Here is a 13360-nt window from a genome sequence, read left to right as displayed (position 1 = left end):
AATAAATAAATAAATAAATAAGCCAGGTATGGTGGTACATGCCTGTGGTCCCAGCTACTTGGGAGGTGGGAAAATTGCTTGAGCACAAGAGGTAGAGGCTGCAATGAGTTATGATCGCACCACTGCATTCCTGCCTGGGCAACAGAGTAAGACACTGTCTCAAAAAAACAACAAAAAACCCCCTTTTTAATGGGTAATAAAAATAATGTAACTCCATAGAAGGTTACTGGCATACTGTCATTATTAAGTGAGAGAAAAGATCAGTACTTTTAGTTTTGCCAGAGTTTGACCTCTTTTAACCTCATTCAACTTCTATCTCTTCTCGCATGTCCCTTATCAACCTACCACTCCCAAATTCCATTCTTCCTCAGAATGTTTCTTTCTACTCTTCTCTTTTCAAAAGATTGGTACTTGTAAGTTTGTGATAGAGATGTTGTTTCTTTTTCTTCTTCTCCTTTTTTTTTCTAGAGACAGGGTCTTGCTCTCCAACCCAAACTATAGTGTAGTGAGCTACCATCATAGCTCACTGCAGCCTCAAACTCCTGGGCTCAAATGATCCCCCGACTTCAGCCTCCTGAGTAGCTAGGAAGTACAGGTGCACACCACCACACCTGGCTAATGTTTTAAAATTATTTTTTGTGAGACAGGGGGCTGCTATGCTGTCCAGGCTAGTCTTAAACTCATAGCCTCAAGGGATCCTCCCACCATGGCCTCCCAAAGTTCTGGGATTGCAGGTGTGAGCTACTGCACCCAGATGGAGATTTTGCATTGATCACCACTGTGCCTTTAAACTCTAAATAGATACATAAATGACATCTGAGAAGTCTTACTTTCTTCAAATAGTTGATTATGCAAAAAGAAGTTTCAAATTTTAGTATCTTAAAATCGGAGAGCCTATTTCCCTGTTTAGTATTCACTCACTTAACAGATATTGATTGCATACCTCCATATACTAGGCACTGTTTTAAGTGCTGTGGGTGTAACATGACATCCATGTGTTCCTGGAACTTACATCCTAGTCTGGGGGAAGAGTGACATTAAGCTAGTAAAAACATAAGTATATAATATATCAGATGGTGATATATACTGCAAAGAAAAAAATAGGGCAGCATAAGTGGGGGGCTACAAGATGAATTGTGTTCCCCCCACCAAATTCCAACCTCCAGTACTGGGAATGTGATATTATTTGGAAAGAGGTTCTTTGAAGATGATCAGGTCAAAACGAGAGCACTAGGATGGACCCTAATCTCAGATGACTAGTGTCCTTATACAATAGGGAAATCTGGACACAGACATGCACACAGGGAGAATGCCATGTAAAGAAAAAGGCAGAGATCAGGGCAATGCTTCTGCAAGCCAAGGAACACTGAAGACCGTCACCAAACCACCAGAAGCTAGCAAAGAGGCACAGCACAGATTCTTCCTCGTAGCCTGCTGAACAAAACAACTCAGCTGACAATCTGATCTCAGACTTCTCGCCACCAGAACTGTGAGACAACAAATTTCTGTTGTTCAAGACACTCAGTTTGTGGTGCTTTATTATTGTAGCCCTATGGGACTAATACAGAGAGGGAAAGGAAGATTTTAGATGGGGGGTGAGGAAAGTTGACATGTGAACACATACCTGAATTGGGTCAAACAGTTCACTGTGAGTCGCATACATTAGGTAGAGGGAACAGCACATGCGAAGGAAGGCCCTCTGGTGGGAGCATGCTTGGCGTGTGTAAGGAACACCAAGTCAGGATACCTGATGTATAATGAACAAAGTGGGGGGAAAAGGGAGGGGACAGGCTAGACCATGTTGGGACCTGTGGCCATGTGTGGACATCTGGCCTTTTCTCTGGTAAGATGAGAAGGTACTGGAGGGTTGTGAGCAGAGAAGTGACACCCCCATTGTCACAAGTAGAGAATTCAGTTTTCGGTTAAGCAGAAAATAAGTTCCAAGTTCCTGGTTTATGGTTTTGCTTGTGCATCTGAGTTAGCCAGGACTCTTGGGTTGCAAGTGACAAAGATCCAACTCAAACTCTCCCAAGCAAGGGAAAGAATTTACTAGCTCACATAACCAACAACAAGCCTATGAATACTTTAGGCACAGCTAGAATTTGGGGATCAACCCATATTGTCAAGAATCTGTCTCCTTTTATTCTTCTTCAGCTCTGCTTTTTCTCTGTTGACTTCATTTGCAGGCAGGCTCTTACAGTATTGCAGCAAAAGAACCCCCACCAGCTCTAGAGTTTCATGCTTCTCAGTGTAGGAAGTATCAGGCAATGTTCTGTCTTCTTCACCATCTATATAATCCCCCTCAAAGTGCTGGTTGACTTCCTCAGGTCATGTGCCGACACCTGCAGTAATCAATGATAATTTCTAGAGATAATACTCCAATTGGCTGGCCTGGATCATGTCTACTACTGTGGAAAGAGAGCAGACCCACAGGCTGGACTGTCTGGGTGGATGAGCATTTACCAAAAGAAAAGAGTTCTGTCAAGGTGGTGTTGCACAGCTCCAGACTCTAATCCATTTTATAGTCCATCTGTTTGGGACCTCCTGGAGTTGTGCAGTGTACAACCTGAGAGGCCATACACAGGGGTTCTTGGTTTTATAACCTAAATAAGGAGGAAAGGAAGCTGGGCAGCCCAAACAGCAGGCATCCCCTACTGTATCTAATTACAAAGTTAATCATTTGTAACTTTAAGAAAGGACTTTTTAAAGAAAAGACTATTTATGACAAGGTATTGGCTGGACTTCTGGCTTCCTGGAACAAAATATGACATAAAATTCAAATCTACAGTAGATATGTAAATACATTTGTTTTAATTTACCCAGGGAATAATACCTAATAGTTCTAACTGAGGCACACTTTTAAACTTAGGACAAGCAGATAATTCACCTTTGACAGCAATAGTATAAATGGAGTTATAATTCATAAATGCAATGGTTCTTCCTTCTAAGAACTTTGAGCATTCGCTTATTTGATAACCATTAATATTGATAGGTACTGTGTTGGAAATTGCAAATATAGTAGAAGAACCAAACAAACTTGGTTCCCTTCCTCAAGAGTGAGATGGACATTTGGCAATGAACATACAATACATACTTTTATTTATTTATTTATTTATTTATTTATTTTATTTTTTTGTTGAGACGGAGTCTCGCTCTGTCGCCCAGGCTGGAGTGCAGTGGCCGGATCTCAGCTCACTGCAAGCTCCGCCTCCCGGGTTCACGCCATTCTCCTGCCTCAGCCTCCCAAGTAGCTGGGACTACAGGCGCCCGCCACCGCGCCCGGCTAGTTTTTTGTATTTTTTAGTAGAGACGGGGTTTCACCGTGTTAGCCAGGATGGTCTCGATCTCCTGACCTTGTGATCCGCCCATCTCAGCCTCCCAAAGTGCTGGGATTACAGGCTTGAGCCACCGCGCCCGGCCTACAATACATACTTTTATATAGTGATAAGTATCAAGAAGGAAAAGAACTGGGTTCTATCAGAAAAATTAGTAGGAAGTGCGGAGCTGATTTAGACTGGGATCAGGGACTTACCTGAACTTGTGACATTTAAGAAGAGTGGTGAGGGATAAATAGAAATTAGCCAGATCAAGAGTGAGAAAGAGAGGAAGAATATCCCAGGCAGAGGAACTGACACAGGCAAAGGCTTTAAAGAGCTTAAGATATCACCAGACATTCCTGGCTAGGCCCACTGTTATCCCAGATGCTTACCATTTCCATTGTTTATTGACGTCCATAATATTTCAAGTGAACTAAATCATATACATCCTCTTTTCATCATTACCTGGTAGACTGAATGTTTAGATTCTCCCCTGTGATTGTGCCTTACATATATTAGTGTATTAATATATGAAGATCACAAAGTGATAAAAGTGTTCAAAAGGTAGAATTTATTAAAGGATGATTATATACTTATTTCATGTTGACAATATGTCTTCAATTGCTTTGCAATCTTTTAACATTTCTGTTTTTATAACTTCATGGTAAGAAAAAGAGGATGAAATGAGTTAGAAAGAGCTGGAGACACCATGTGTAGACAGGAATTTCACATTTAAAGTTAATTCTCGGAAGTTCTCTTCTGGCATCTGCTAAGTGAAGGATGGAGACCTGGGTCCTAACTACTGGTGAGCAGTTAAAACTTGAACATTTGGCCAGGCGCGATGGCTCATGCCTGTAATCCTAGCACTTTGGGAGGCTGAGGCGAGCATATCACAAGGTCAAGAGATCGAGAGCATCCTGGCCAACATGGTGAAACTCTGTCTCTACTAAAAATACAAAAATCAGCTGGGCATGTGGTGCATGCCTGTAGTCCCAGCTACTTGGGAGGCTGAGGCAGGAGAATCACTTGAACCCGGGAGGTGGAGGTTGCAGTGAGCTGAGATTGTGCCATTGCACACCAGCCTGGCGACAGAGCCAGACTCCATCTCAAAAACACGAAAAACAAAAAACAAAACTTGAACGTCATGGTCCAAGTCCTTCATCAATCAGAGTCCCGACAGGAGACAGAAGAAAATAATTTGGGGTGCTTTATATACAAAGGGACTATTTTCACAGGTCTATGTATGCAGGCATCTGGTGCTTCCTCCTCCTCCTCCTCTTCCTCTTCTTTTTTTTTTGAGACAAGGTCTTGCTCTGTTGCCCAGGCTGGAGTGCAGCAGCACAATCATGGCTCACTGTGGCCTCAAGCTTCTGGGCTCAAGTAATTCTCTTGCCTCAGCCTCCCGAGTAGGTAGGACCACAGGTGTACACCGCCATGCCCAGCTAATTTTTGTGTTTGTGTGTGTGGCCACGGGTTTCACCATGTTTCCAGGCTGGCCTCAAACTCCTCAGCTCAGTTGATCTGCCTGCCGTGGCCTCCCAAAGTGCTGGGACTACAGGTGTGTGCCACCACGCCCCACCCATCTGGTGCTTCTTAATGAGCTGTAGGCACAATGGGATGAGGAGACTGAAGTGAGGGGTCATACAGAGGCATGTGGAGTCATGTAGAGTCATGGAGACAACCTTATAGGAAGGGAACAAGGGGATTAAGCAACCTGACTTTCCTTTCCTTCATCTCTCCCTCCCTGTCTTTGATTCTATATGAACGCAATTAGAAGCCAGAAGTCACGAGCATCCATCCATGTGGTCCATACAGTTCAGCCCTCCAGGTAGAAAATAGGATAAAGAGGAAGAGTAAATCTGACTTAAAGAGGCAAACATATTTTGCCATAAATGTCCACAGACCTTCTACCAACCCTTAGGTGTTTAACTAGCCAGTAGCTGGTTGTCTAGTTCTATCCAGTTTTTCCTGATAATATTTCATAGTTCATAGAGGCTGGGTGTGTATTAGAAAATAACAAAAGGGTTTATCTGCTGATTCCTAGGATACCCTACAAATTGGATAGGTAGTGTCAACTCCTGCTTTTCTAGTTTCAGAGTTATTTACTGTGGGGTTTTTTTGTTGTTGTTCTGACATCTAGCTAGTCAACTCCGAAAAATGTACAATCCAACAGACTTCTGCAATCATGTGCCTTGGAACAAGTCCCTAATTAAATGATGACATCCTTTGAAGAAAGACATTTTGTCATACTGCTATCACCTCCACTGCTTATCTTGGTTTTTCAGTATTACAGAAGTTTCCAAACATGAAAAATATGGAAAATAAGATAATGTATATTCATATGTCTGCCATCCTGATTTAGACAATTTTAATAATTTGACATGTTTGCTTCAGAATTTTTTTTTCTGAGACAGAGGGTCACTCTGTCACCCAGGCTGGGTGCAGTGATCATGGCTCATTGCTGTCTTAACCTCCAGGGCTTGAAAGATCCTCCCAACTCAGCCTTTGAGTATCTAGGACCCCAGGTATGCATCACCATGCTTTGCTTTTTTTTTTTTGTAGAGATGGGGTCTCCCTATGTTGCCCAGGCTGGTCTTGAACTCCTGGGTTCAAGCAATCCTCCCACCTTGGCCTCCCCCAGTGCTGTGATTACAGGTGTGAGCTACCACACCTGGCCTGCTTTAGAATTTTTTTTTTTTTAGAATTTTTAAATAAATATCACCAATACAGTGAGGGTTTCTTTTTACCTCCCAGTACCTCCTATTCATTCATTCATTCATTCATTCATCCATTAACTTTCATGTCAGAAAAATGTTTGAGCAACTACTCACTAGACTATAAAGTCAGGGGATAAATACAAATAAGCTTAAGTCTTGTTCCCTTTCCTCAAGGTGCTCCCAATCTGTTTTGTGGGGACAGACAGGAAAACATCTGAGAAGACAGGTGGGGGTGGGAAGAAAGGGTTTGCAACCCAGACATTGGGATAAAAACACAAACATAAAGATGCCCATTAAACACAAATTGTATTGAACTGATTGAACTGATCTTGGTACATTAGTGGACAGCAACCCAATGCAGGTGCCAAAAGAGAAATGAGAAAGAGAAGGAACAGGACAAGATGAAGAAAGAAGAAATTACATCATATGCCTTTAGGCTCCTAACCACTTCCCCCTACAATACACACAATGGGTGATGGGGTGATGTTCACAGATATGCTATATTCCCTGGGTACTTGACTTAGGGGCTATGGCATAGACAAGATATTTGTGGTTTCTGGTACATAGCTGTAACTCCACCCTTTTCTCTCCCATGTTGAAAATGACATTATCCCCAGGATAACCTGAAGTAATCTCATATATATATATATATATATATATATATATATATATATATATATATATGGTTTTTGTTTTGTTTTGTTTTGTTTTTTTAGAGACAGAGTCTCGCTCTGAGGCCCTGGCTGGAGTGTGATGGCATGATCTGGATCATTGCAACCTCCACCTCCCAGGTTCAAGTAGTTCTCCTGCCTCAGCCTCCTAAGTAGCTGGGACTATAGGTGTGCACCACCATGCCCAGTTAATTTTTGTATTTTTAGTAGAGACGGGGTTCTGCCATGTTGGCCAGGCTGGTCTCAAACTCCTGGCCTCAAGTGATCTGCCTGCCTTGGCCTCCCAAAGTGCTGGGATTACAGGCATGAGCCACTGCACCCCTCCTCATCTCTAATATATACACAAAGCAAATGATAGTATTTTCAAACTTTAGTTATTTATTCTAATTAGAAACAACTTGTGCAGAAACAACCCACCATACCCATGTGACAACTATGACAAGTCTTGTCTGTGTCTTATGTAGGGGTCATCAATCTTCCTCTTCCTACCTGTGATTTTGTGTGCCTTAAATCTCTGGAACATTTAGCAGGTATGCCCCAGAATGGCTGATGGTCCATTAGGTGTGAACAGAGAAAAAAAAACCTAAAGAAATGACAGCTATGGTATTGAAAAATTGGCAATATAAGATCATAGTGGAAACCAAAGAGTGAAACGAATAAAACTGCAATTGCATAACATAGTGACCACTTTGCCTCTTCTTGTTTCTGAGAGAATAGTGTGTAGGTATCCTTTTAGCAAATGAAAAATCTGCCACCTAATAGGTATTTGACATTGGCTAATTTTGTTCGTTTCTAGTGCCCCTTCCATACTAAGTGTGTAACTAGTACTAAATGCTCAAAAACCATTGAATTGATAGATGACTTTCTTTCAAATCCAAAATTGTACAATTCTATATTTTTTAAAAAAATGGTAATTGAGGGCCGGGCAGCATGGAGGCTCATGCCTGTAATCCCAGTACTTTGGGAGGCCGAGGCGGGAGGATCGCCTGAGATCAGGAGTTTGAGACCAGCCTGGCCAACATGGTGAAACCCCATCTCTACTAAAAATACAAAAATTAGCTGGGTGTGGTGGTGGGTGCCTGTAATCCCAGCTACTTGGGAGGCTGAGGCAGGAGAATTGCTTGAACCTGGGAGGCAGAGGTTGCACTGAGCTGAGATCACGCCATTGCACTCCAGCCTGGGTGACAAGAGTGAAGCTCCATCTCCAAAAAACAAAGGTAATTGAGGATAAGGAAACTACCCAAAAAGCATGATGCATTCAAGTTTCTCTTTTTCATAGCTGACGATAGGTTCCTTAAAATCAGATAACTGTAAGGCTTGACTATTAAACGAATAGTGGAAACCCTTCACAAGGGGAAATATTCCTTTCAATTTTGTATTTTCTTCATATTCTGCCCTTCTTAAACTTGCTGAGTCTGATTTGCTCTTTCAGTTGCTAAGACTGCAAGCCTATATGGTGCCTTGTTGTAAATGAGAAGGTCCCCATCTGGGCTGAGGCAGCCCTGCAGGCACATGCCTCTCTGTGTGAAGAGAAAGGCTGCCCTTCCTCTGAGCAGAGACAATCCCACACCAGCCCACACCAGCCCCTCTTGCTCCCTCAGCCAGGCATGTTTGTGCAGTGCACACACTGCATAACCTGGTGTCTTATTTCCGGTGCCAAAACACTTGGTCTTCAGAACAATACACTAAACACCTCCCAATGCCAGGCACTTGGCCAGGCACTGGAGATAAAAAGAGGAGTAAGAAACATATACCTTTGGCAGTCTGGGAAGAGGGCCATATAAACAGATCACCACAATAAGCCCTGGCAAAGTGATCAAACACGAACACAAATTGTTATAGGATCAAAACTGAGGGAACAACTCTTTTTTTCTTGGATGGGGTTATGGTCAAGGAAAATTCAGAAAGGAAGAGGCATTTAAATAGGTGTTCATAGGATGAGTAGAAGTTCATGAAATGGGAAAAGGGCATTAGAACTTTTGTGGTGACAGTGACAAAATTCGAGCTCTCCTCCTATAACCCCAAATCTCAGGAACGCCTTGAGTTGCAGCTTAGTTACTTTGATTTAGGTCTTGAATCACACCATTTTTGTTGGGTTTGTCTTTCTACATGTCTTTCTGCCTTTGAAGTGATCCAGACAAGCTTAGCAGTGGGGTTTATAAAAACAGTGTAATAAACAGCGCTTATTTGCCAGGACTGTCCTCTGTGTAGCTCTCTTGGGAGTCTGTAGAGGCAGCCATAGGTGGCTGGTTAAAGGCTAGGGATTTGGGATTATCACCAAATGGCCTCCTTGAAGATACAGCACACAAGCACATTCCAGAAAGAGGGAACAGCATAATCCCACAATATTTTGTTTGCCAAATGGAAATATCTTTAGTGACAAATATTTAACTTAGCACCAGGTGTGACCTTCAGTTATGTAATAGAATTGTGGATCAGCTAGGATGAAATTTCTTATTTCCCTAGAATGTTTTGTCCAGAAACACTATCCCAAGGCAACAGACTGTATTTCCAACTCTTGTGAGCCTTTTCCCTTCTTGGCACGTGCTACTGGTTGCTAGATGAATCAGGAGGCAGTATGTGCATAGAACAGCTCCTCACAAGTCACAGCCATTCTCAGAAAAACATTCAGTATGCGTCCTTTTGGCAGGAAGTCAGAGACATGTTCTCTGGACCATTAAGAGACAGCAGTCATATGCCAGCATTGAACTGATTGCACGGGGCAGGGGTGGGGAATGACTTATTCTTTCCCTAGTGTAGGCACTCTGATCTTGCTTTGATGTTTTGAAATAATGGTGTCCTCTGAACCTGTTTGTGGAGTTCAAGACAGACTAGAAGTTTCATTGGGCACTATTCTACGCAGTAACAACATCATCAACAACAACAAACTCACTATGTTTTTACTGATTAGCTCCAACTGTCCATTTCAGGCCACACACTGATTAGCCTGGTTCTCCTTTGATGAGGTGGTGCTGAGAGGCAGCACCAGCCTTCAGGAACCTGCCCCAGGGCCCTCATTGCAGCAATACGATAAAGAAGAAATCACGCAGGAGTACCTCCCTGATTATTATGACCCTCCAGTCCTCCTTCTGAATCACACCACAGACTAGGTAATGAAAAACCCAGCCCACATTAGTACCCAGGAAGGAGTCATCCAAGACAACACGAGACAAACTCAAGAACACTTTGTAAACTCAAAAGAACAGAGTAGGTCAAAGAATAAAGATCAAGAGCGGCAGCAAAGAGTTGAAGTGTCACCCTGTATTTAGGGGTCCTGCTAAAGAGAGTCATGTATCAACAAAGAGCATGCAGGAAAGTATCATGCATCAAACTATCCTCATTCACCCTTAAAGCCTTCACATTCCTCAGCTCAGGAAAAGATTCCCCATTCCCCAGTTGCTTATGTCAAAAATTTAGAAACCATCATTTATTTCTCCCTTTTATTTCCTTCCTCCCCCATCAATCAACCAACCAATCAATCACTCAATCAATCAGCAAGCCAACCTCTAAGTTATATACTGAACCATCCACCTCTTTATATCTCCACTGCCATCATCCCAGTCCAAGCCTCAAGAATCTCTTGCCTGGACAACCTGAATAGCCTACCTGCTAGTTTCTCCATATTCACGTTGGCTCCCCAATACCCCTAATTCTGTATGGGAAAGGTCTTTGTAAACATAAACAAACAATAGATATTAACAAAGAAAAAGTTCTATAGATTTGACAACATAAAAAGCTGAAAATTTTGGAAGTCAAGGCCGGGTGCAGTGGCTCACGCCTGTAATCCCAGCACTTTGGGAGGCCGAGGCGGGCAGATCGCGAGGTCAGGAGATCGAGACCATCCTGGCTAACACTGTGAAACCCCGTCTCTACTAAAATACAAAAAATTAGCTGGGCGTGGTGGCAGGCACCTGTAGTCCCAGCTACTCAGGAGGTTGAGGCAGGAGAATGGCGTGAACCTGGGAGGCGGAGGTTGCAGTGAGCTGAGATTGCGTGACTGCACTCCAGCCTGGGCAACAGAGCGAGACACCATCTCAAAAAAAAAAAAAAGAAAAAAAAAAGTCCAAAACATCACCACATATATTTCTTACCAGTAGGAACAAGGGGCAAGGGAAGAGAGAACTTTTACTTTTTATTATACATGCTTCGTATTATTTAATTTATTCATCGACTATGTGCATCTTTTAAAATAAAAACACATACAATGAAACATTGTTAAAAACAATTAAAAATAAGCGCACTGATTATTTGACACAAATATGACAAGAGACTTAATAGCCTTAATATACAGAAGCTCATACAGATCAAAAGGAAAAGACCATTAAAATAAAAATGGGTAAGAAAAAATTTATACTTTGAAATAAATGACTAAGTTTTTAACTTTAAAAAATGGGTAAAGATGTTAACAAAATGCTCAAAACTGAGTACAAACATGTAATAAATAAAAAATGTCTCATTAATAGTCAAATAAGTACAAATTAAAAGTGATATATCTAGTGACAAGTTTAAACTAGTGAAAGAAAAGAAAGAAGAAAAGTGAGATATCACTTTTTGCCTATTAGAGTAGCAAGGCTATTTTTAAAAATTTAATAAATCTAGTATTTTATCCACAGTTTGTGGGAGTATATAATTTATTTGGTAAGAAATTTTTCAATGCTAGATATCTCAAAGATTCACAGTTTTGATTAGTGATTCTATTTCTAGGAATATATTATAAGGTAATAATCACAGATATGAGCAAAAATTTAACCATAATTGTAACAGTAAGAAATATATATTTGGTCTCTACCCCTGGTTCCTAACCCAGAGCTCCTAAAAGCCTTATAATTTCCTGACTGATAGGGGTGAGAGAAGCATCTTTTGTTATAAATGTGTTATATTTGTTCTTTGACCTTCATCTATATCCTTTATAATAAACCAGTAAATATATATATGTGTTTCCCTGATATCTGGGAGCCATCATAGCAAATTATCAAACCTGAGGAGGAAGGTCCTGAAAATTCCTGATTTGTAGCCAAGTCAAACAAAAGCATGGGTAATCTGAGGACTCACTAATTGCTACTGGTGTCCAAAGTAGGGGGCAGCCTTGTGAGGCTGAGCTCTGAACCTGTGGATTCTGTCCTAACTGTGTAGTCCTGAAAATCCTTGGTGTGGAAGATCTATACATTTAGTGTCAGAAGTGTTGCATAAGTATAGAAAAATTGTTTTTCCTTTTTAATAGTGGTTCATCTAAATTTATTTAACTGTGGAAAATACAAGGATTGAATAAGGGCATAGTTAATGTGTTACATATATCAATAAGATTAACTATCATGCTGTAATAAAAAATGTTGATGAAGGTTCAATATAATAAAAATACCAGTTTTCCTAGGTATAAATTTAACATAGCTGTAATAAAACTACCTTCAGAATTCTTTTAATCGAAAAGCTGATCCTAAAAGTCGAATGGGAAAATAAACAAGAATGGCCAGGAAGACCGGGGAAGAGAAAAAGAGTAATGAAGAAGGACTAGCCCTATTAGATATCTATGAAAACATATTGTAAAGACGCAATAGTTAAAAGAGCTTACTACTAGAACGTTAATAGACAAATGGAACACTATAGACACAAAATATATGCATGAGTTTATTCTGTGAAAAAGGAAGCATCTCAAATCAAAGGAGGAAAAGGTGGAATACTGAATAAATGATAGTAAGACAACTACTAGATATAAAGAAAAAAGTTGGATCCATATCTTCCTAATATTTACTCCTCCAAAAACAAAAAAATGAAAATGTAAAAAAGTGAAATCTACAAGTACTACAAGAGAAACCAGAAGGACTAGAAGAAAGCAAGGGATTCTTTTAACACATTTTAAAAGTGGAAGGCCTTTCCAAAGACTGTGCAAAATCCAGAAGCCATAAAAGTAAATATTGTAAATTTGACTACATAAAAATATATTGCAAAATTTCTGCATGGCAAAGATTCCACAAGCAAAGACAAAACTAAACCAAACTGGGGAAAATAATAATGATCTATATTACACACAAAGGACTAATCTCCCTCATGTGTCACGGCAGCTAGCTTCCCACAGAGTTAGTGGCGAGAGAGAGAACCCAAGATGAAATATGGAAGGTGCAGACCTGTTATAACCTGATCTCAGGAGTGATATTGGGTTTTTCTTTCGAATTTTTCTGATTTGTTTCCCCGTGGTATCATTTATCTTGTTTCTTGTCTTTTTCTTAGAAACTTTAAAATTAGATTTAGAAGCTTAATTAACTTGATGTTAAGCCTTTTTGCCAAGAATATTTCATATGTAGAATATTGAATTTTATGTTTCCTTTTATTAGTGAAGCAACTTTCTCAGAAGCACCACAGTAGACTTGTTCTCAAGTCTGATTGGCCAGATCAGGGAAATATGCACTGTCCTGAACCAATCACTGGTGATGAAAGGACCTGCCACCGGGGTTCTGCTGCTACACAGGATGAAGAGAGGTAATCTCAGAGAGTAAAAACCAAAGTTGCATGAATTGGTTAGAGTTCTTAGGTCTAGAGGACAAGGTGCTTTCCCTTGGGTTTAAACAGAAACATTAACTTGGAGTCACAAAGGCAAGTGGCCAGAGTTGCGGCAGAAAGGTAAACTGAGGCTACATCATGGAGGGACTGAATACGTACA

General features: G+C 40.9%; 1 protein-coding gene and 1 long non-coding RNA gene across 7 annotated transcripts in view; one reads left to right on the top strand and one right to left on the bottom strand.

Annotated features, from left to right (window-relative positions):
• Positions 1 to 2177: 2177 nt before the first annotated feature.
• LOC105476116 (uncharacterized) overlaps positions 2178 to 13360 on the bottom strand; it is a 29226-nt gene continuing 18043 nt past the window's right edge. The window contains exon 3 of the long non-coding RNA XR_011606871.1: positions 2178 to 2342. This is a non-coding gene — a long non-coding RNA (uncharacterized lncRNA). The remainder of the gene's footprint in view (positions 2343 to 13360) is intronic.
• The window catches only part of LOC105476118 (NADH:ubiquinone oxidoreductase complex assembly factor 6), a 107002-nt gene continuing 105724 nt past the window's right edge, over positions 12083 to 13360 (top strand). For 5 of the 6 annotated variants that reach the window (XM_024791020.2, XM_024791022.2, XM_071067992.1 and 2 more), the window contains exon 1: positions 13044 to 13179. The gene's annotated coding sequence lies outside the window, so the exon portion shown is untranslated. Of the gene's footprint in view, positions 13180 to 13360 lie in introns of all 6 variants that reach the window. The other variant, XM_071067990.1, reaches the window with a different exon arrangement.

Source organism: Macaca nemestrina, chromosome 8 (assembly GCF_043159975.1).
Source record: "Macaca nemestrina isolate mMacNem1 chromosome 8, mMacNem.hap1, whole genome shotgun sequence".
Taxonomy (NCBI): Eukaryota; Metazoa; Chordata; class Mammalia; order Primates; family Cercopithecidae; genus Macaca; species Macaca nemestrina.
The sequence above is the reverse complement of the archived record's forward strand: the minus strand, read 5'-3'. Positions and strand labels throughout refer to the sequence as shown.